At 45.7% G+C, this 22,660-nt stretch overlaps 1 pseudogene across 1 annotated transcript; it reads right to left on the bottom strand.

Moving 5' to 3' along the window:
* Positions 1–2,522: 2,522 nt before the first annotated feature.
* On the bottom strand, positions 2,523–21,016 carry LOC308154548 (kelch-like protein 24; annotated as a pseudogene). The gene is made up of 4 exons: positions 21,011–21,016; positions 17,817–19,640; positions 2,739–2,847; positions 2,523–2,609 (listed from the first exon to the last, which is right to left on the bottom strand). The product of its transcript is annotated as a kelch-like protein 24 (transcript).
* Between the last annotated feature and the right edge of the window lie 1,644 nt (positions 21,017–22,660).

Here is a 22,660-nt window from a genome sequence, read left to right as displayed (position 1 = left end):
CCGTGGAAACGTTCCACACACCCACGTCGGCTTATCAGCCTAAATATGGAGATCCATCTAGTGACATGGTTTTAGGAATGCCTTCATGCGATATTGTGCCTGCCCTGTATAATGTGCTATGACAGATTGGGTCAATGGATTAGTCAATGAAATAAAGCAAAAACAGTCACAAAACAGCAACGCTTGTGACAATATCAAGCGTCATTGTGCATAATGTAGCGCTTCACTCACAATTCAGCATAATGGTATATTTTCTCACAAGGTAAGTGCTCTTAACTTTCCAATTGGCCAATATTTAGTGTGGGGTTTTGCATAGGGCTCCCTATTGGCTGATATAGAGTAGCCCTGAGTAGGACATTCTGAGTTTCCTAGTTACAATGCCAGTTTCCTCGATTCACAATAAGCCCACAGACTTTTCTGACAGTGAAGAGGGATAAAATGGCTGACCTCTAAATTAAATTAGCCCAACTGTAGCAGTACCCCAGTTTATCTGCTCCCGAACGTCAAGAACTGTCCCAGCAGACCCATTTCTTAACTTCCCCTTAATGAAGTACCCCCCACGACATCATTTCTCTTATCTGAGAGGTTATTAAAAGTTTTAAAGGAAGCTCATTAATTCAATTTAAAAATGTAATGCATGAATTTAGGCCTTTCGGATAAAGAACGAGGGAATGCGGGGAGACTATTCCTCATCCCATTCCATGCATTACAATGTGTCCCATCCTCCCATTTCTACCTCCGACAGCCTCCCCTGGGCGAAACATCCAGAAGCCTGGCATTGACGTTCTGTACTGTGCCACGCTTGAGGATCCAGGGAGGCTGCTAGCGGTAGCATTTGTTAGCATTGCGAGGGGTCCTTTCTGTTTTAACGTGTTCGCATTGCAAAGGGTCTCCTATCTGTTCTAATACTAGCATTTCCTGTGGTCAACTTTCGTTCAGTAAAGGCTGAGTAAGTCATCATAGTGTGGAGGGAAAGGCGCTCAGCAAGGCTTACTTATCCAATAAAGAGAGGAAAAAATACCCCTTTCAAAAAGGCTGGGGACTGACATCCAAGCAGAGAAAATGGTAGATGCTACAGTAAGTGCTGTCCTTGGGACAATCCTACCTTAAAACCATAACATTAACCATGACCTTTACCTGACCCCGACCGTTTACCCTTTTTAAAATGTCAACTTGAATGGCGTGATGTGATAAGGGCCGTCGCGAGTATCCCACTTAGTGCTGAGCGAGAGTGGGTTGGAAGGCTCTGTTATGCTGACTACAGACAGCTGTTCTACCAACTAAGGTAGTGTATATGACAGATGTGTGTGGTTAACCTTAAGGGAAGGGGGAGAGACTGAGGTAGACACAGAGGACAGATGTGTGTGGTTAACCTTAAGGGAAGGGGGAGAGACTGAGGTAGACACAGAGGACAGATGTGTGTGGTTAACCTTAAGGGAAGGGGGAGAGACTGAGGTAGACACAGAGGACAGATGTGTGTGGTTAACCTTAAGGGAAGGGGGAGAGACTGACGCCGGGTGCACACAGGGCCATTGCGTTGCGTTGCGTTGCACCGGAAGTCATTCATCTCAATGGGGCCGTTGCGTTGCCGTTGCGTTGATCAGTTGCGTTGCTCTGCATTGCGTTTCTTGACCATCAGGGTGCGGCAATCAGTCAAAAAATGTCAGCTTTTGCGTTGTGTTGGATCCGTCAAAACAACCGGAAGTAGTTTCTTGCACGGAGCTCTCGCCTCAGATTTTAAATCCTAAATGTTGGCCGCCATTGGCTAAAATCTGTAATTTGGCTCTACAAGTGTTAATTTGTCATTTTATGACGTTTTTATGTTTTCAGGCGAGAAAGTAACCATATATATTCACAAAATGTGTCCAGTTTATCAAAATAACCCGTTTATATATCTGATCTGACGTTTTCTTCCCCACTTCTGTGGGAAACTTCGCTAGCAACACGGGTAGATGTAGCTTTCTGCATCGCACGTTGAAGTACGTCAAGTCCATCCCACCAGGTTGCGCCAGAACGACGCAACGCAACGCAACGCAATGGCCCTGTGTGCACCCGGCGTGAGGTAGACACAGAGGACAGATGCAGGTCTTTAGACGCAGGTTTATTTATAGAAACAACTGGCCGTGAGGCTCTCAGGCCTGCACGCTGAAAGGCCATCATCCAACTATGTCCTTCACCTCCAGGGATTGGTTTAAGTTAGAGAAGACGTACTTTTGATAATTTACCTAAAACCTGTTGATGTAATCATCATTTAAAAAACATTTATGAATAAAATAAATAAATAAATATATATATATTTGAAGCACAAGTTGAACCCGTAAACAAATGAAGCAATTAAACAAATCTTAACATTTAACTACTGAATATCTTAAAAACAATCACAATACCTATCAACTGCTTTTTCTTTGATAAGTTATAAGAAGTTATTGTTTTTCTTTCGTAACACACACAAACAAACTTTCACGTCAATAAACAAGTACTTTGCATATCAAAATAGGCTTGTGGACGTCTCATTCCGATTTTCAAAAGTCCTCACTGTCAAAGGACTCCATAGTCACCATAGTCACCAGACTCCATAGAGCACCATAGTCTGCGGCCAGACACAGGTCCTGAAGAGAGGAAGGAGAGGGGGGGGGGAGAGAAAGATAGTGATTTGACGGAGAGAGAGAGAGCAGTTAGCGTATCGACAGTACTTTGAGTACAACAATGGCCCTGCCTTTACTATGATGTCTCCTTACCTGTGTGTGTTCCAGCTTCTCTGACATCTGGGTCTTGACGTGCTCCATGATGTCCAAGATCTCTCCGATCTTGTCGAAGTCCACCTCCTGCAGGGCTTCGGGCCAGGAGCTGGGGAGGGGAGGAGAGAGAGAGAGCAGAGGGGGGTTGATGAACCCACAGTGGGGAGTAAGGCTCTGTTATGCTGTCTGACTACAGACAGCTGTTCTACAAGCTATGGTACTGTGTATGACAGAGGTGTGTGGTTAAGCTTAAGGGAACACCTTAAAAACAGAGGTCCTCTCTCTGTCACAAACAGATACGCCAGACTTTTTGGGGTCCTATGCGCCGAAGCGCATCTCAGCTATGTGTGTGTGTGTCAGATATGTGTGTGTTTTGGTCATTAACGTATATATGATTTTTTACGCAGCAATATAGTTCACAGAATATAAACGTTGGAGCTCTTTCTTTCTTTTAGCCTTTTTTGTTTTATGATATCAGTCTTGCTTGACTTTTAAAACATTCTTGATCAGGTGGGACAGATAACCCATATTTACTTTTTAAATTATTTATTTCTGCCAGTAGTTTGCACAAACAAATGTGTACAAACGAATTGCCTTTTGCACATGGTTGGGGGAGGGGAAATTAGGTCTCTCCAACTTTTGAGACTCCCTTACACATGGAGTGTGTGGTGTGTGTTAGTGTGGAGTGAGTTTTGCACTTTAAAAGCACCTTGTGTGTTTCTTCAAATCACAGTGTGAGTGTGGAGTGAGTTTTGCACTTTAAAAGCACCTTTGTGTGTTTTTATATTACAAATAATAAATATAGTTATTTTGTCATCAAAAGCCTTTTTTCCCTGTGTTGTTTTTATTGTTTCATAGAAGTAAACAACTTTTCAGATGTTTGAGGTGTCACTAAAACTAAAATATGTGGACGTCAGTCACCGTTTTGCTTGAATTTGCTTCTCTGCAGAAAAAGCTCGTTTTCTCTGTTTATTGGTCAAAATCTGGTGTTTTTGCTGAAACCACCCTATGTTCTACGGCCGATTTCTAAACACTCAAAGAGGCTAGAAACAAACTTTCTTTTTCTGATGAAAGAATAGAGTCTAAAGTTTTGGTAGATATGTTCAATGTTTATGTAGTCCGAAAAGTCAATATTTGGTGGGTCTTCAAAGTTCAGCGAAAATGCCCCAAAAGTCTGGCAGTATCTGAACATGGCTGGCAGTCAAAGAGTTAATGATCGAGAACATTGAGAGACAGAGGCGTCTGATTGGTCAGCGGGGCTATGGGGATAATATTATATCGCCGACTACTGGTGTGGAATGCTCAATGACAGCGTTTATATTGCGTTTAAACATGCTGGTGTGGAATGCTCAATGCCAGCGTTTATATTGCGTTTAAACATGCTGGTGTGGACGGTCATATTTGTATATACGAAAAACGTTTATCAAAAAAACGTATTGGTGTGGACATAGCCTGAGACCCAAGGGACTGGGTCCTACTGGGTTTCCCCCCCCCTTTTTTTTTAAACTCCTCCCCTTCCTTTTTCTATTTAAACTTCCTCTTCCTGGTTCAATCTTCATTTCTCCCTGATGAAGGCACATGGTGCTGTAAACGCACATGGAGCTCTTTCTTTCTTTTAGCCTTTTTTTTTTAATGATATCAGTCTTGCTTGACTTTTAAAACATTCTTGATCAGTGATCAGGGACAGGTAACCCATATCTACTTTTTCAATTATTTATTTCTGCCAGTAGTTTGCACAAACAAATGTGTACAAACGAATTGCCTTTTGCACATGGTTGGGGGAGGGGAAATTAGGTCTCTCCAACTTTTGAGACTCCCTTACACATGGAGTGTGTGGTGTGTGTTAGTGTGGAGTGAGTTTTGCACTTTAAAAGCACCTTGTGTGTTTCTTCAAATCACAGTGTGAGTGTGGAGTGAGTTTTGCACTTTAAAAGCACCTTTGTGTGTTTCTTCAAGTCACAATGTGAATTTGGTGTACCTTTAGAGTCCTTTGTATGAGAGGGACCTTCTTTCCACCCCTGCTTCAAGGCAAAAAAATGTTTTTTTTAAAACAAAAACAAATAGATACTGACAGGAATAACAGGAATCATAGCAGGCTTTGAATTTAGGCCTATATTTCTTCTTTTATCTTTTATCTTCTTACCTTCTTTTAGTTTGGCTAGCATCCATTGAACACTTACCCTGAGCGACGAGTGGACCGCGGTATGGAGCTATTTTAGTGCCAGCAGAAATTGAATTGTATTTGACAGATCTGAATTGAATATGAGCACAAATTGATTTGTATTTCACAGATCTGAATTGTATTTCACAGATCTGAATTGTATTTGACAGATTTAATTGAATCTGAGCACAAACTGAATTGTATTTGACAGATTGAATTGTATTCAATTATTTAAATTCAGTTTTCAAATTCAGTTTCTCTAAATACAATTCGGTTTTTCTCAAAATACAATTCAGTTTTTCTCAAAATACAATTCAGTTCTCAAAATACAATTCAGTTTTACTCAAAATACAATTCAGTTCTCAAAATACAATCCATTTTTGAATTGTAACTAACCCTAATTAACAATTTTCACAGCTTGGTCCAAGACTTCAGTGAGGTCTGGGGGCATAGCCTTGGCGACAAGGGCTTCTCGGTGTAGCATGCAGTGGTTTATCTGTGTAACGATAGTCAAACAGCCAAGCTTCTTTCAATCAATCATTTTATTTGACCTGCAGAGAAGACATATAGAACACAATTCTTCTCTGGTCTGCTTGTGAATCCATTGAGATGGCGGCCATGTTCTAGTTCCACCGTAAGTACGGCAACAAGAGAAGGACAAAAGAACGCGCAGACCTGCAGTACACCCAAACTCCAAAGGGGGGGGGGCTCCAACAACAACCAGGGCTGCTCAAGCACGGCGAAACTCATCTATATTCACCACAACTAAACATACATTCCCAACTCTGTTACACCCACCTCCCCTGAATTTCGCCAACCTTGAGCAGCAACTATACATTTAAACACTACTTTTTACTTTTTACACTATTACATAGGGCCGCCAAAGGACAGGACAGCCAACTTGAAAAGTATCCTATAAGGATGAAGTGGAAAGAGAGGTAACCTATCTCTCCAACCAACTACTGGCGGTAGGATGCGTTCTACACCCCACAAGACCCTTTTTTTTTTTTCCACTGTATTACTAGCCTTCAAGAGGCCACAACCTCTTATGAAACAATCAGAATAACGAACAAACCTATATGTCATAGGATGTCAGTGTGCACAGTCTATACATGCACTGAACTGAGCTTCGGCTTATCTAACTGTGGGAAGCCTGAAACACTGACCTACAAACAGCTCGAATGTTTGACTTAGTATCTTGGATAATGTCTTGTCCTGACATAGTATAAATCAATCTGTCAACTGGTTTGATAAGGCGACCAAACTTGGACTTGACCTGTGTGACTGTACTAGGATGTTCACACTGTGTAACAGAAGCTAGAGTGTCAGTACGCTGTGTGTCACTAGCATCATCTATCTGATTCGTGTTACCAGAAACATCAGTACAATCATCAGCGCTAACCACAAATCTAGAATCAGAGTTAATGGACTGATCTACCATTTGCTCCTCAGCCATCTGCTCGGGAACCCTCTGAGGGGCAAACGAGACTGAAGACACTACAGTGTTAGTAGCCTCTGTCCGTGAGTGGTCAGGGAATGGTAACTGGGTGACCCACTCCAGGGTTCTTCCCTTGGGATCCTTGGGCTCTGGAACAGTCAAGGGAACATCCCTCTCCCGAACAGCTCTACCCCCATACTCCATGTCTTCAACCTCCCCTCCCTCACTCCCAGGACAGGAATCCACTCTCTCCGACTCGAACGCGGTTCCTCTACTCACTTCCCCAGGCAAGGAATCCTGTTCCACTTCCGACACGGACATGTCACTTGGCTCATTTGATGTATGAACAGCAGACAGGGATGAAACTGGGTCAGAGATCACACTCGTATCATACACCGGCAGAAAGTTCACCAACAACAATAGATTACGGTGGACTACCTTCTCTCGTCCAGTGACAGTGTCTTGTATCCTATATGTGTGAGTCTCAGAGTTCCTATCCACCACAGTATATACAGTAGACTCCCAACGGTCAGCCACCTTTCTCTTTCCTCTCTCTCTCTTGTTCGCCAACAGCACACGGTCTCCGACGTCAATGGTGGGCCCTTTCACTCGTCTGTTGTAGAGCTCTGTGTGACGGTGCTGTTCTTTTATGACATGTTCCTGGGCTATGACCATAGCTTCTCTCAGATCCTTCGTGAGAGACATCACATACTTGTCGTAGCTGACCACAGCTGGATCATTCAGGACTGTCCGGAAGAGTATATCGACAGGGAGACGAGGAGTACGCCCAAACATCAGATAGAAAGGTGCATAGCCAGTTGACTCATGCGCTGTGCTATTGTACATGAACGTCAGAGTTTGCAAACGCCTCGGCCAGTTGATTTTTGCCTCTGGTTCAAGCGCTCGGATCATGTTACCGAGAGTTCTATTGAAACGTTCCACACTACCGTTACCCATCGGGTGATACGGGGTTGTGTGCGACTTTCTGACACCGGAGACTCTGAGCAGCTCACTCACTAGTTGACTCTCGAAGCTAGCTCCCTGGTCGCTGTGGATACGTTCTGGGAACCCAAAGACGCAGAAGAACTTGTCCCATAGAACTCTCGCCACCTGTTTGGCTGACTGATCTTTGCAGGGGAATGCCTGGGCCATTCTTGTAAAATGGTCAGTAACAACTAACACATCAACTGACTTGTTCCTTGAGTCCTCCGCTGACCAGAAATCAATGCAAACCAGCTGAAGTGGCCTGGTTGATGTGATACTCTGCAAAGGCGCCCTCGCAGCAGGTTCAACAGTCTTACTGACAATACACCGCTGGCAGTTACGGACGTAGTCTCTTACGTCTCTGTCGAGGTTGAGCCAGAAGAACCTCTGTCTGGCCAAGCCAAGACTCCTGAACTGACCTTGATGGCCGGCATGGTCATGAACACCTCTCAGAACTTCAACTTTCTTAGACTCAGGAACCACATACTGGCGGCGTTTTGACTTCACGACTTGATCCCTCGAGACTCTGTAGAGTATCCCATTGCTCACAACAAGTTTCTCCCAGTGCTTCAGGTACCTCATGACTGTGACTGATTCCTTATCTCTCTCTCTCCTGGAGGGTCTCCGATGTCTCTCCACATAGTACAAGACTCGAGAGAGAGTTCTGTCTCTGAGCTGTTCATCCCGGAGTTCCTTCTCACTGTAAGCAGGAAGTGAGTCCTGACCACCTGGGACTAACTGAGGCAAATGGTGCAAGACTGCTACAGCACGCGTTCTTGCTCCGACCTCCCACAGATCGTCATATGACTGTAGAACAACAGACACTTCATCCATCTCCATAGACTGAGCGTGGACATGCAGAGGTGATGGGACACTTTGAGCGTAACTCTCTGCCTGGCGTGGAGTGTCACCACTATCATTGGACGACCGGAAGGCGTCCTGTACAGAAGCACTCGACACATCCTGGACTTCGGAGAGGAGATTCTTGTAGGGCTCTTCAAGTAATCTGTGACTGACTCTCTGCTTGACGAAAGGCACACGACTCAAGGCATCAGCGACAACATTCTGTGGGCCTGGCACGTACTTGATGTCGAAGTTATAGCTCGCTAACTTAGCCACCCATCGTTGCTCGCAGCAGTCCAGCTTGGGCTTCGTCATGATATGAGTCAATGGATTATTGTCCGTCCAAACAGTGAAATCATGCCCCTTCAACCAATGGCTAAACTTGTCACAGACACTCCACTTCAAGGCTAGGAATTCCAACCGATGGGCTGGGTAGTTTCTCTGAGACTGAGAGAGGGACTTGCTGGCGAATGCGATTGGCCTCGCTCGGTCTTCACCCTCTTGGATCTGCGACAGGACAGCACCGATGCCATCAAGGGACGCGTCCGTTGACAGCATGAAGGGACGGCTGAAATCAGGGTGAGCCAGGACAGCCGTCTCAACCAGCGCCGTTTTCAGCTTCTGGAAAGCCTGCTCCGTTTCGGGGGTCCAGTCAGTAACCTTCAACTTCCTGCTTTGTGACCTTTGTTTGGACTGTTTCACCTTCCCTTTTCTCTTCTGGCCCGTCAACAGAGAGAAGAGAGGCTTTGCAATAGCGGAGAAGCTAGGCACAAAGTGCTGGTAATAATTGATCATCCCCAAGAAAGATCTGATTCGTTTCTGTGAGGGGGTTACACCGTCCGCTTCCATCAGGTCAGCACTTGTCATCTTTGCGATGCTCTCAACTTTGCTGGGATCAGTCAACACACCGTTGTCATTAATTATGTGGCCGAGGAATTTGACGGATTTCCGGAGAAAAAAACACTTCTTGGGGGCCAATTTCAGGTTATGACCACGCAGTCTACTGAACACCATCTCCAAGCGTTCCAGAGCTGTCCTCTCATCAGGGGCGTACACCAATAAATCATCCAGATAAACCAGTAAGCTCAGATAGTTCTGGTCTCCGAAAATGCTAGTCATCATACGCATGAAGCTCCCAGGACTATTACAGAGGCCCTGCGGGAGGCGATTATACTCATACAAGCCCATAGGTGTTGTAAAGGCAGAGTACTTTCTGTCATCCTCGTGTAGTGGCATGTTATAAAACCCTGAGGTTAGATCCATAGTACTAAACAAGGAGTTACCTCCAAGTGCAGCTAAGCAGTCGGCCTGGTGAGGGAGAGGGTGAGCATCCTTCAGGGTCCTCTTGTTCAGCCAGCGAAAGTCTGTACAGATACGGAGATCTCCGTTCTTTTTCCATACAAGAACCAACGGAGATGCATATTCACTGGTTGACTTCCTGATTATATCTTTCTCCTCCATCTCACTCAGTACTTGGCGCAACTTCTGATACTGACTGGGGGGCACTCGTCTGAATGGGAGCCGGAATGGCCTGTGATCTGAGAGGTGAATGCGATGTATGAAGCCCTTTGCCTCTCCACAATCCAGGTGATGGCGTGAGAAGATGTCCTTGTAGCGCACAACCAGGTCAGCCATCTTGCTTCTACACTGTTCAGACACGTCACAGGAGTGTATGTCGAGCCCACTCAATCCCATGTACTTCAGTTCCTCATCAACAGTGCGGGCCGCATTTTCACTGGACGGGGTTACTTGACAGCAACTGAGTAGTGGGACCTCAGCAGGTCCGGTCTCATCCATGTCCTCGAGCGCAATGCAGGAGAAGACGTCGGCCAATTTAGCATTGCGTCTTACCAAGACGGGCCTGTCGGACGAGTTGATCAGCTTCAATGGAACCCATCCGTCTCCCCACAAAGGAGTAACAACTCTGGCCACCAGAACCCCTCTTGGAGCTGAGCGACACGATGTGGGCTCTGTCATCACAGCGCTACCAGGAGACACAATAGTGGACTTGGGTAGCTTGCCCCACATCAGGTACTCCCGACCAGGCTCAAGACACACGGCTGAGTTGCACCTGACTGTGCCTATCTTGTCAGGTATGACGTCACCTCGCCAACGGTTCAGACCAGCGAGCATCGAGAGAAACTGTTCAGATTCTGGATCGCCAGCAGGACAGGGCGTAGACACAGCCTTCCAGTAGCCATCACATTGCTTATACTGCCGGAGGATATATTTAATAACATTGGTGCCTAGTATCAACTCATCATGCTGGCCTTCAACTACCAGAGTGGGAACCATAATCCTACAGCCATACACCTCCATTTCCACGTTGAAAGCTGACTCAGGCTTGACACGGCGACCACCACAGCCAACAAGCACCACATTTGAACTGAACTGGTTATGCTCTGTAGCAACTCCAACCTCTCTAAGCTTTCCCTCTGCCGTCTTACTCATTGTACAAGCCATAGACCCACTGTCTAGCATAGCATTTAGAGTCACTGTATTACCAACTGTCACAGGTGTGTAGAAAAGGCTGTCACTACCACTAATTGTATGCGTATTCTGATAAACAATATCTTCAGAGTTATCACTTGAGCTTTTGAGAGCTATATACACTGTCTCAGCACTAGATTCGTCCTCACAATGGGAGTTTACTTGGCGACCTATACTTTCTCCCTCTGAATACAGGCCACCTAGTTTCCCTGAGGCTGAGGTGCTCGGGACGACCTGGTGGGACACTCAACTTTTGTGTGACCTGGGGCTAAACAGACAAAGCACAGCCTCTCTGACATGCAGTGTGAGATGGTAGTGTGTCTACTGTCATCACAGACTCGGCAGGCCTTCTCACGGGCGCCACCCTGGTATCTTCCGCCACGAGGAGCACTGTCACGCTGCTGCACTTTCCCCATCATCTGCTCCAGCCTCTCCATAATGCGAGCAAGAATCCTGTCTTCAGATTGCTGAGTGTTCTGGGCCACAGCAGTCGCGGAGGAGTGGCACGGAAGCTGGCCTAAAGCATGGTCCTGGGAAGGAATGAGGGTAGAAGGCAGACACTGTGTGTGGTACACTGGACTATGGGCAGGAGCAGGGGGGTACTGGGTGGAACACTGCTCAGACACAGACTGAATCGAAGGCTCTGGATGAGACTGCACAGTGTGGAGGGCGGTGGCATGGCTCTTCAATGGCACAGAACTACCGGTCCTGCCAGAGGCTCTCAGCTCTCTCTGGTAATTATCAATCTTCAACTGTATGTCTCGTGAGCTCCACTCCTCAATAGCCTTGCATTCCAGAATACGGGATAGTCCAGAGTCCGGGCAATGCCTGACAAACATCCGTGCTACCTCTTCACCTATGTTCTCCATCCTCCTACCTTGTCTGCGAAGGCCCTCACCAGCTACATCAGCTGCTTTGTTGATCCTCAACCAGTAGTCTACAGGGTTCTCATTGGGTCTGGGTAGAGTGGCATAGAAATCTGACAACGGGAGGCATGATGACACATCACTGAAGTACTTGAGAAGGATATCATAGATGAGATCAGGGTTCTGCTTCACATCAAGTGTCTGATCGCTACGCAAACCAACCCTCACGACATCCTTTGCCTTACCCATCAGCCTTGCCAGTATCTCCTCAGCCTGTTCATGCATTGGACATTTCTGCTTTCTCAGATAAGCTTTAGACATGTCAATCCAGTCCTGGACTGAACACTTATCAGAACTATCACCTCGGAACATTGGTGGTTCCCTGTCTGATTTTACATTCACAGTAACGCGCGGAACCTCCTGTCTAACAACATTAGGATCAGTTACAGGATCTGGAGGCGATGTGCAGTTGAGGTGTGCACTGCTCATACTACTTGAGTGAACTACACCAGCTGAAATTAACTTGGTTACAATGGACTCGCCAATCTGAGCACCTAGCTGACCCATCATGTCTGAAAGGTGATGAAGAGCTTCAGTGTCATTAACACTGGGTGTGGATGTGGGAGGAGCCTCCCCTGTAAACTGTCCGACAGCAGCACAACCTGGGTCCTGACCTGACCCTGTGCCTCTACCACTGTCAGTAAACAACTGGGAACACCCCACCTCCCTACTATTGACAGCACTGTCAATGTCAATGTCACTGTCGCTGTCAATGTCTATGACAGCACTGTCTGCTCTGCTCTGACATGCCCCCCATGCACCCCTCCCCATAGGCAACACTGGACTGGCAAAAATCTCATCATTAAAACCTGGCCTCTGAGCCATAGTGGTACAGACTTGCGTTGTGTAATATTACTGAATGAAAAAAATAATAATAATAATAATGTTTAAAAAAAAAATATATAAAGTTACAGCAGGACATAAAAACCAAAACAATCAAAGCACTTTTTAAACTGATATAATCACAGACCTCAGACTGAATGACCATTTACTATAATACTCTGACCACACTTGATCTATCACACTAAGACCTGGCATCCACGCAGCATCCACGGAGATCGGCGTTCAGCTGATCTTGAGATCGACGTGTCACGGCACCAGTGTAACGATAGTCAAACAGCCAAGCTTCTTTCAATCAATCCTTTTATTTGACCTGCAGAGAAGACATATAGAACACAATTCTTCTCTGGTCTGCTTGTGAATCCATTGAGATGGCGGCCATGTTCTAGTTCCACCGTAAGTACGGCAACAAGAGAAGGACAAAAGAACGCGCAGACCTGCAGTACACCCAAACTCCAAAGGGGGGGGGGCTCCAACAACAACCAGGGCTGCTCAAGCACGGCGAAACTCATCTATATTCACCACAACTAAACATACATTCCCAACTCTGTTACATCTGCACGGCTGGATTTTCCTTTCTCACTTTACTTACAAAGCCCTTCACCCTCCCTGTCATTGACGCAGCCCCGTCGGTGCAGACGCTGACACACATTCCCCAGTTAAGGCCCCACTCTCTCAGGTATTCATCAGTGACTTTGAAAATCTCATCTCCGGTTGCATGTGTCTTTAACTCTTTGCAAAAAAAGAAGTTATCCTCAATGGATTCTGCATCAACATATCTCACGTTGGCAGTGGCCACTAATATCTGTTGAATCATCGACTTTTTGGCCGCCACGTGATTGTCATCCTCACTTAGCCACTGGTCCAAGTCTTCACAGAAAGGCTTGATCAGCTCCAGCTGAGGTGGGTTGTGGTCTTCAAAGGTGCAACTCTGCAGTTAAATTTGGCAGCATCGTAGTGTCTTTCTGCGCAAAGATTGTAGATTTTGTAATGGTTTTTGTGTTTTGAGTCGAGAAACCGTACAACATCGTTTATATTGTTTCTGTACACTCCTTCGAGTCTCTCAGCAGGAAATCCCATAGCAATAATGTTTGGGTAGATATATGTGCTTATATCTATTTTAATTGTATAATCATATCATAATAATAATGTGTAATTGTATTTTATTGTATGGAGAATGTTGCTACACACAAGTTCTTGTTCTCATTTAAATGGAACACCCATAACTCTCGACAGTACATGGATCCCAGAAGGGTTCTTCTCAGGGACAAATGAAGCACCTTTTTTTTTCCAACTGTTGAGATATAGCCTACAGTCATTCTCTTGATATATACAGTCATTCTGTTGATATATGGTCATTCTGTTGATATATACAGTCATTCTGTTGACATACAGTCATTCTGTTGACATACAGTCATTCTGTTGACATACAGTCATTCTGTTGACATACAGTCATTCTGTTGATATACAGTCATTCTGTTGACATACAGTCATTCTGTTGACATACAGTCATTCTGTTGACATACAGTCATTCTGTTGATATACAGTCATTCTGTTGACATACAGTCATTCTGTTGACATACAGTCATTCTGTTGACATACAGTCATTCTGTTGACATACAGTCATTCTGTTTATATATGGTCATTCTGTTGACATACAGTCATTCTGTTGACATATACAGTCATTCTGTTTATATATGGTCATTCTGTTGATATATATATGCACTTGTGAATGTTGTAATCGAAATATTGATTATTTGTTCATACCACCCACTAATTATTGGACCATGAACATTTTCGAAAGAGGTATGCACATCCTTAGTCTAATAGCATACAGTAATAGTGCTGATTGAGTGAACTATTCACACAGTTCACATGGCCATTGTTGACATTGTCTTCCTAGATGAACCAAGTACAGTAGTTGCCATTTGGATGAATACCAACCTGTGAAGAAGACTCAGTTGGATCTGCAAATAAAAACAAGAGTTGATTATAGATTGGAATCTACAAATGACCGTAATGCACTTTTCATATATCTGAATAGTAAGAATATATTTTTATTTTGGTGTCAAGTAAGATCCGTTTGTTTTGCATCATTCATTGCTTACCGTCCTCTGACCCCCCTGCAGCATTGTTATCAAGTTCATCCAATGTAACAAAATCATCCATGTTCTCAGGAAAATCCATATCGTCCATGTCCTCCTGTGGAAATATCAATCAATAAATTACATAACAAAGAGTTTCAAAAGCAACGCAATATATGCACATTTTGTTTATGCTTACGTCTGAAAGCAGGATCAATCAAACCTGTGGCGCAAAGTTTGTTTTTGCTTCTGTCTGAATCCCTGGTCAGATGCATATCGTGATGTAATGTAAAACTGTCAAACTGTGTTCTCTGAGGATGACCCAAGAGTGACTTTACGGACAAAACACACGCACTCAGACCATTGTCAAACTATGCAGTCAAACCCAACAACACTTTTTTGGGGGGGGGATGAATTTATTTTATTTTATTTAACCTTTATTTAAACAGGCAGGCCAATACGAACTAATTCTTGATGAAATAAGCAATACATGAAAATATCCATATCAGCATATTACTCATTGATCATTGAGATGACTTATTAATCATATTTAATGACAAACAGACAGAGGCTGCATGTTACAGTTACATACAGTCATGTGAAACAGATAGGACACCCCATGAAAACATTTGTATTTTTCAACATATTTGAACATTTGATCTTAATTTGTAACAATATTGCGAAATCTCTAATATATCTAAACAAATAAAACCGAAAAAACATTGAATCAAGAGCACCACATCAGCTGCAAATGATTAGAACATTGTTGGAGAGGATTTCGACGGAGCCTGTCTTATTTAAACATTAGACATTTAGTTAGGTTTGCTTTTGAGTCTGCAGAGAAGGGATTTAAAAAAGATCTCCAAACTCCAAAATCAGCCATTTCACTAAAAAGGTGGGCTGGTGTGGACTGTGAACAGTGGCCTATCTCGTGAGGGGGTCAATGCCTTATCAAGGTAGCTCTAGTAGGCCTGGCAGGTGGAAGGCATCAGATCTGCATGATGGTCTGGTCATTCAGTCTCCTGTAGCAGCACAAGGGTCCTGTTTATACACCATGGTGTTTTCTCTTCTGGTGTGTTCTTAGAGCAGACGACGTTCTGAAGCTTTCATCACAGTCAACACAGAAGTAAGGCTTTTCTCCTGTAAGGATTCTCTGATGGGTTTTGAGACTTTGAGAGAGGGAAAAACTCTTCCCACATTGTAAGCACAGGTGGGGTTTCTCTCCAGTGTGCACCTTCACAGTATATAGACCGCTAGAAGAACGGAAACATTTCCCACATTCAGAACAGTTGAAACCCAACAACACCTCATGTGTACGGTGTGAAGGCTGCTTGCTTACTGAACTCTGCAGTATTTCAATACTACTGAACATTTTTACATGACATTTTAGAAGGAGTTGCGCAATTTGAGGTAAAACTTGTGTTACAGTATATACAAGCCAACTTTGTAACCGCAAAAGAGGTGTACAGTAGAATTCATTCATTTAACTATGGGTTAATTGCCAATTTAAATTATTGGCCAGGTCTCTGATCTACTCTTTCACTGGCTGCACCTTCACTGAGGAACTCTATCCATACTTCAGCGCCTGTACTAATGATGGTGGTAGAAACTCTGCCCCTCTGATAAGATGAGGGGGGAGATGGGGGAGATGGAGGAGATGAGGGGGATGGGGGGGGAGATGGAGGAGATGAGGGGGGAGATGGAGGAGATGAGGGGGGAGATGAGGGGGATGGGGGGGGAGATGAGGGGAGATGAGGGGAGATGGGGGAGATGGGGAGGAGATGAGGGGAGATGGAGGAGATGGAGGAGATGAGGGGAGATGGGGGGGGAGATGGGGGAGATGATTCCTGCCACAGGAATTTAGAATTATCTTTGTGTTGTCACTACTTAGTCAAGACAAGTCAAGAGTCAAGAGTCACTTTATTGTCCCATCACTGGGAAATTTGTATTGGGCTTGCACCCCACAGCAGCCCACAAAGAGCAACAGACAATACAGAATGTTAACACACAAACAGAAGGCGGACCTGATTAAAACAAGAGTGGAAATAAAATGATAAGCAAGATAAGTTACATTCATCTGGTGCAGTTTAAAAGTTTAACAGAAACGGGAATAAAATCTATTTAATCTAGCGCGGGGGACTCTGAACCTCCTCCCAGAGGGCAGCAGTTCATACTCTGCATGTAGGACATGGGAGGGATTCATGAGAATTCTATTAGCCTGTCTGAGAGTAGCCTGTTCAAAAATAGACTGCAGGGATGAGTGGTCTTTCACCCCTATGATCTTCCATGCAGTCTGTATCAGTCGGACCAGTTTGGACCTAAGTTTTACAGATAGGTTACCAAACCAAGATGTAATGCCGTATCTGATGAGACTCTCTAAGACAGACTGGTAGAAAAGTAGCATACATTTTGGGTCAACACCATGAACTCTAAGGCGGCGTAGGAAGTGTAGTCGTTGTTGTAATCTGCTACAAAGGCTGTCTACATGAGTGCTCCAGGTGAGTGAGTTATCAATGAAAACCCTTATACTTAGGAAAGATTATGGTATATTTCGCCACACAGTAATGTCTGATCTGGTTTGTTATCATATAATGTGTGTTATCAGTGTATCTGTTAGAGATGGTTAATATGCAGCAGCAATGATCCAGGTTAGATTAGACAGGGTTGACGCTTAAACTAGGTTGAGTCTTCGACTGAGCAGCGGTTGAGATGTTTAAGCTCCAGGCTTTTCTTCTTTTGTGTTTGTACACGTATATATTAATTCTTTATCATAAATGTCCATTGAGTTGACAGTGTTCACTGCCAAAGAGTGACATTTAGAAAAAAAAGAAAGAAAAAGAAAAAAGAAAAGGAAAAAAAAAAGCGTTAAAAAAGAGATTCTAGAATCTTTAAAACTTTTTGTGTGGTAAAAATACAGTATATTCCCAATGATTAAGCACCACGTTCAAATATTTGGGATCTCATTCCTTTGCTGTTGAAATTAACTTTTCCAAAATATTGATATTTACAGTATTCCAAGTCTGTACAGGCAGTGTTATTAACCATTAAAATTAACCATATAACAGGCAGCAATTTATACAAATAAATACAAATCACATACAAAATATGGTACAAAAATATACTACTATATATATATATATAAATATATATCCTCTCTCCGTGGCACAGAATGGCTGCCCTGTTCCACTGGTTAGATGGAGAGATATGGGGCCGTTTTGGTTGTAGTTTGGCAGAGATGCACAAAGCACTCGTAAAGATGGCACCCTGGAGCTGCTGTCTTCTTCTTCTTCTTCTTCTTCTTCTCTGTCTCACTCCCAGTCCAGCTCGGGCCCGGTGGCGGTGTCGGGGAGGCTGGGTCCTCCGTGGGTGTCCTTCCTCAGCTGGAGGGAGATGCAGCTCAGCCAGCTCCGGCTGGTGGGCATCTCCCCCACGATCTCCCAGCTGTCCGTCTCCTCGCAGTACCTCTCGATGGTGTCGTGGTACCTGTCCCAGCCCTCCTCCCCTCCCAGGACGTAGATCTTGCTGTCCACCACGGCCACGCCCGGGCGGTAGCGCCTCTCCCTCATGGGGGCGCACATGGTCCACTGGTTGCTCTTGGGGTCGTAACACTCCACCTTGTCAGTGTTCTCTGTGGACGCGTGCCAGCCGCCTATGACGTATATCTTTCCCCTCAGGGTGCAGGCTGCGGAGCCCGAGCGAGCGATCTGCATGGGGGCCACCTCTGTCCATGCGGATGTTTTAGGGTTGTACACCTGGGCCAGGTCTGTACCGTCGCCATCCTCCAGGACAGCGCCACCAGTGACGTAGAGCAGGCCGTCCAGGGCCACCACGGCAGGGCTGGTGACGGCCATCTTGACTGACTCCATGAACTGCCAGGTGTTGGTGTGGGGGTTGTAGCACTCCACTGAGTCCAGCCGCGACCGCCCCTCCCACCCCCCCCACCGCAAACACATATCCGTCCAGCATCACCAGACCCAGCTCCGAGCGGGCCACGTTCATGGGCGCCATCTCCAGCCAGGAGTCGAAGCAGGGGTCGTACCGCCACGTCTCCCTGCTGGCCGAGCTGTCAGGGAACTCCCCCCCCGCCAGGTACAGAGTAGGACCAGAGAACACCAGGCCGTGCTTGCTGACAGCGAAGGGCAGGCAGGCCAGGCTCTTCCACTGGCTGGTCAGAGGGTCGAAGCTCTCCACGCTGCGCAAGACCACCTTGTCATCCTCCCCCCCCACCGTCACGATCACCTCCGCTGTCCCTGTGGACCTGCGGGGCCGGGCCTGGGAGCAGTACAGTTCCCCGCGGCGGTCCTGCAGCAGCAGGTAGTCCTTGGCGTCGGAGATGAGCCTCTGGCAGCGCAGGGACCCCCGGACCACCTCCAGGGACTCGATGACGTCGTGGATGTAGTACGGACTGATCAGGGGCAGCCGGATGTGCTCTAGAACCTTCTCAAAGCTCTGCCGGCGGGTGGCGCTCTTGTCCAGCCACAACATGGCCGCCTCGAACACCGTCTCCTCCTTGGACACGTTCAGGTGGTCGCTGCCGATGATCTCCGTCAGCTTGTCCGCACACAGAGACAGGAACTCTTCCTGTAGACAGACAGTGTTAAAGTGCAGCAGGATGTAGTCCATGCTGCGTTTCTCCAGCTCCCTGCAGGAGTGCGCCTCGGCGAAGCAGTGGATCCCCACGCAGTTCATCTCGTCCATCTGGCGCTCCATGAACCTGCAGCATGCCTCCCGCACCGCCAGCACGTCCAGGAGATTGGCCGCCGTCAGCAGCGCCTGGACGTTGGCCTTGGAGATGACCACCTCGGCGGTGTAGGCGTAGCTGACCAGCATGCCGATCATCTGGGGCTCCACCCCGTTGATGGCCACGCGCTCCTGCCAGGACTCCATCCATGTGGAGAACATGGCCTGGAAGTAGGAGCTGAAGGAGGCCAGGACGATGCGGTGGCAGGAGAACTCCTGTCCTCCGTAGCACAGCGTGACGTCACAGAAGGCATTGTTGAGGCGGAGGCTGTTGAGGCCCTCCAGGACCTTGTTCGGGTGCCGGGCTTCCACGAACACGTACTCCTCCTCGCTGTCCAGGGACGCCGCGGAGAGCTCGTGGGTCTCGTTGAGGGCCGGCGAGAAGGGCAGGTAATACTACTGAATTTTTAAAATTCAGTGGCCGACAGGTTAACAGCAATGATCTCAGCCATCCTCTTACTTCAGTCGAGGGCAGATCCAACGATTGTGAGTTGAATTGAGACCCTTAAGGTGTTCCGTTGAAACAGTTCTCCGTCAAATGTCCCTAACGCTGTATGCCCATCCAAACTAGCTGTTGGATCCATGACGGATCGAAAAAAAACAACAACAAATATACACAAAATAGAAAGTCACAAATATGCACACATATACAGTCACACACTACTCAATAATTCAAATGTCAATATCTTCAGATGACCCTTTAAAAAAATTATACCAGTGCCCAATCTTATTAAAAAAAAAACACACGGCAGAGTAATCAACTTGGAGCAAAGGTGAGCACGTTAGCCGCCCACGGTGATCGAGACGACATCGATGGCAGTTGAATCCAGAAGGTCACGGCACCAATGTAACCCGTGTGTGTTACGCCTGCGTTGTGTTCTGGTGGTGTGTGGGGCAATAACGAGGCCGGAGGCAGAACTGGGTCTCTGGTTCACTTTAGTGGAGCTGTGTGACATACAGAACATACACACAATGTATCAGGTAGGCTAACATCAGTCTGGTTAGTTTAGTTAGGTTTGCTTTTGAGTCTGCAGAGAAGGGATTTAAAAAAGATCTCCAAACTCCAAAATCAGCCATTTCACTAAAAAGGTGGGCTGGTGTGGACTGTGAACAGTGGCCTATCTCGTGAGGGGGTCAATACCTTATCAAGGTAGCTCTAGTAGGCCTGGCAGGTGGAAGGCATCAGATCTGCATGATGGTCTGGTCATTCAGTCTCCTGTAGCAGCACAAGGGTCCTGTTTATACACCATGGTGTTTTCTCTTCTGGTGTGTTCTTAGAGCAGACGACGTTCTGAAGCTTTCATCACAGTCAACACAGAAGTAAGGCTTTTCTCCTGTATGGATTCTCTGATGGGGTTTGAGACTTTGAGAGAGGGGAAAACCTCTTCCCACATTGTAAGCACAGGTGGGGTTTCTCTCCAGTGTAGCACCCGCATATGTTTATATAGATTGCTAGAACAACGGAAACATTTTCCACATTCAGAACAGTTAAACGGTTTCTCTCCAGTGTGAATTCTCAGATGACTTGTTAATGCTGTGGATGAAACAAAGCTTTTACCACAGTCAACACAGCAGTAAGGCTTGTCTGACATGTGTCTCCGCTGGTGGACAGTTAAATTGTCGATCCTTGCAAAACCTTTCCCACATTCAGAGCAACTGTAAGGCTTTTCTCCTGTATGGATTCTCTGATGGATTTTGAGACTTTGAGAGGGGGAAAAACTCTTACCACATTCTAAGCACAGGTGGGGGTTCTCTCCAGTGTGCACCCGCATATGTACACATAGATTGCTAGAAGTACTGAAACATTTCCCACATTCAGAACAGTTAAACGGTTTCTCTCCAGTGTGAATTCTCATATGTTTTGTTAATGCTCCGGATGAAACAAAACGTTTACCACAGTCAACACAGCAGTAAGGCTTGTCTCCTGTATGGCTCCTCTGATGGGTTTTGAGACTTTGAGATTGGGAAAAACTCTTCCCACATTCTAAGCACAGGTGGGGTTTCTCTCCAGTGTGCACCTTCACAGTATATAGACCGCTAGAAGAACGGAAACATTTCCCACATTCAGAACAGTTGAAACCCAACAACACCTCATGTGTACGGTGTGAAGGCTGCTTGCTTACTGAACTCTGCAGTATTTCAATACTACTGAACATTTTTACATGACATTTTAGAAGGAGTTGCGCAATTTGAGGTAAAACTTGTGTTACAGTATATACAAGCCAACTTTGTAACCGCAAAAGAGGTGTACAGTAGAATTCATTCATTTAACTATGGGTTAATTGCCAATTTAAATTATTGGCCAGGTCTCTGATCTACTCTTTCACTGGCTGCACCTTCACTGAGGAACTCTATCCATACTTCAGCGCCTGTACTAATGATGGTGGTAGAAACTCTGCCCCTCTGATAAGATGAGGGGGGAGATGGGGGAGATGGGGGGGGAGATGGAGGAGATGGGGGGGGAGATGGGGGAGATGGAGGAGATGAGGGGGGAGATGGAGGAGATGAGGGGAGATGGGGGGGGAGATGAGGGGGGAGATGGGGGAGATGATTCCTGCCACAGGAATTTAGAATTATCTTTGTGTTGTCACTACTTAGTCAAGACAAGTCAAGAGTCAAGAGTCACTTTATTGTCCCATCACTGGGAAATTTGTATTGGGCTTACACCCCACAGCAGCCAACAAAGAGCAACAGACAATACAGAATGTTAACACACAAACAGAAGGCGGACCTGATTAAAACAAGAGTGGAAATAAAATGATAAGCAAGATAAGTTACATTCATCTGGTGCAGTTTAAAAGTTTAACAGAAACGGGAATAAAATAATTTTTAAATCTATTTAATCTAGCGCGGGGGACTCTGAACCTCCTCCCAGAGGGCAGCAGTTCATACTCTGCATGTAGGACATGGGAGGGATTCATGAGAATTCTATTAGCCTGTCTGAGAGTAGCCTGTTCAAAAATAGACTGCAGGGATGAGTGGTCTTTCACCCCTATGATCTTCCATGCAGTCTGTATCAGTCGGACCAGTTTGGACCTAAGTTTTACAGATAGGTTACCAAACCAAGATGTAATGCCGTATCTGATGAGACTCTCTAAGACAGACTGGTAGAAAAGTAGCATACATTTTGGGTCAACACCATGAACTCTAAGGCGGCGTAGGAAGTGTAGTCGTTGTTGTAATCTGCTACAAAGGCTGTCTACATGAGTGCTCCAGGTGAGTGAGTTATCAATGAAAACCCTTATACTTAGGAAAGATTATGGTATATTTCGCCACACAGTAATGTCTGATCTGGTTTGTTATCATATAATGTGTGTTATCAGTGTATCTGTTAGAGATGGTTAATATGCAGCAGCAATGTAAGATCCAGGTTAGATTAGACAGGGTTGACGCTTAAACTAGGTTGAGTCTTCGAC

Source organism: Nansenia antarctica (genome assembly GCF_963989245.1).
Source record: "Nansenia antarctica genome assembly, chromosome: 3".
Lineage (NCBI taxonomy): Eukaryota > Metazoa > Chordata > Actinopteri > Argentiniformes > Microstomatidae > Nansenia > Nansenia antarctica.
Note: the sequence above shows the minus strand (reverse complement) of the source record. Positions and strands in the feature narration are given on the sequence as shown.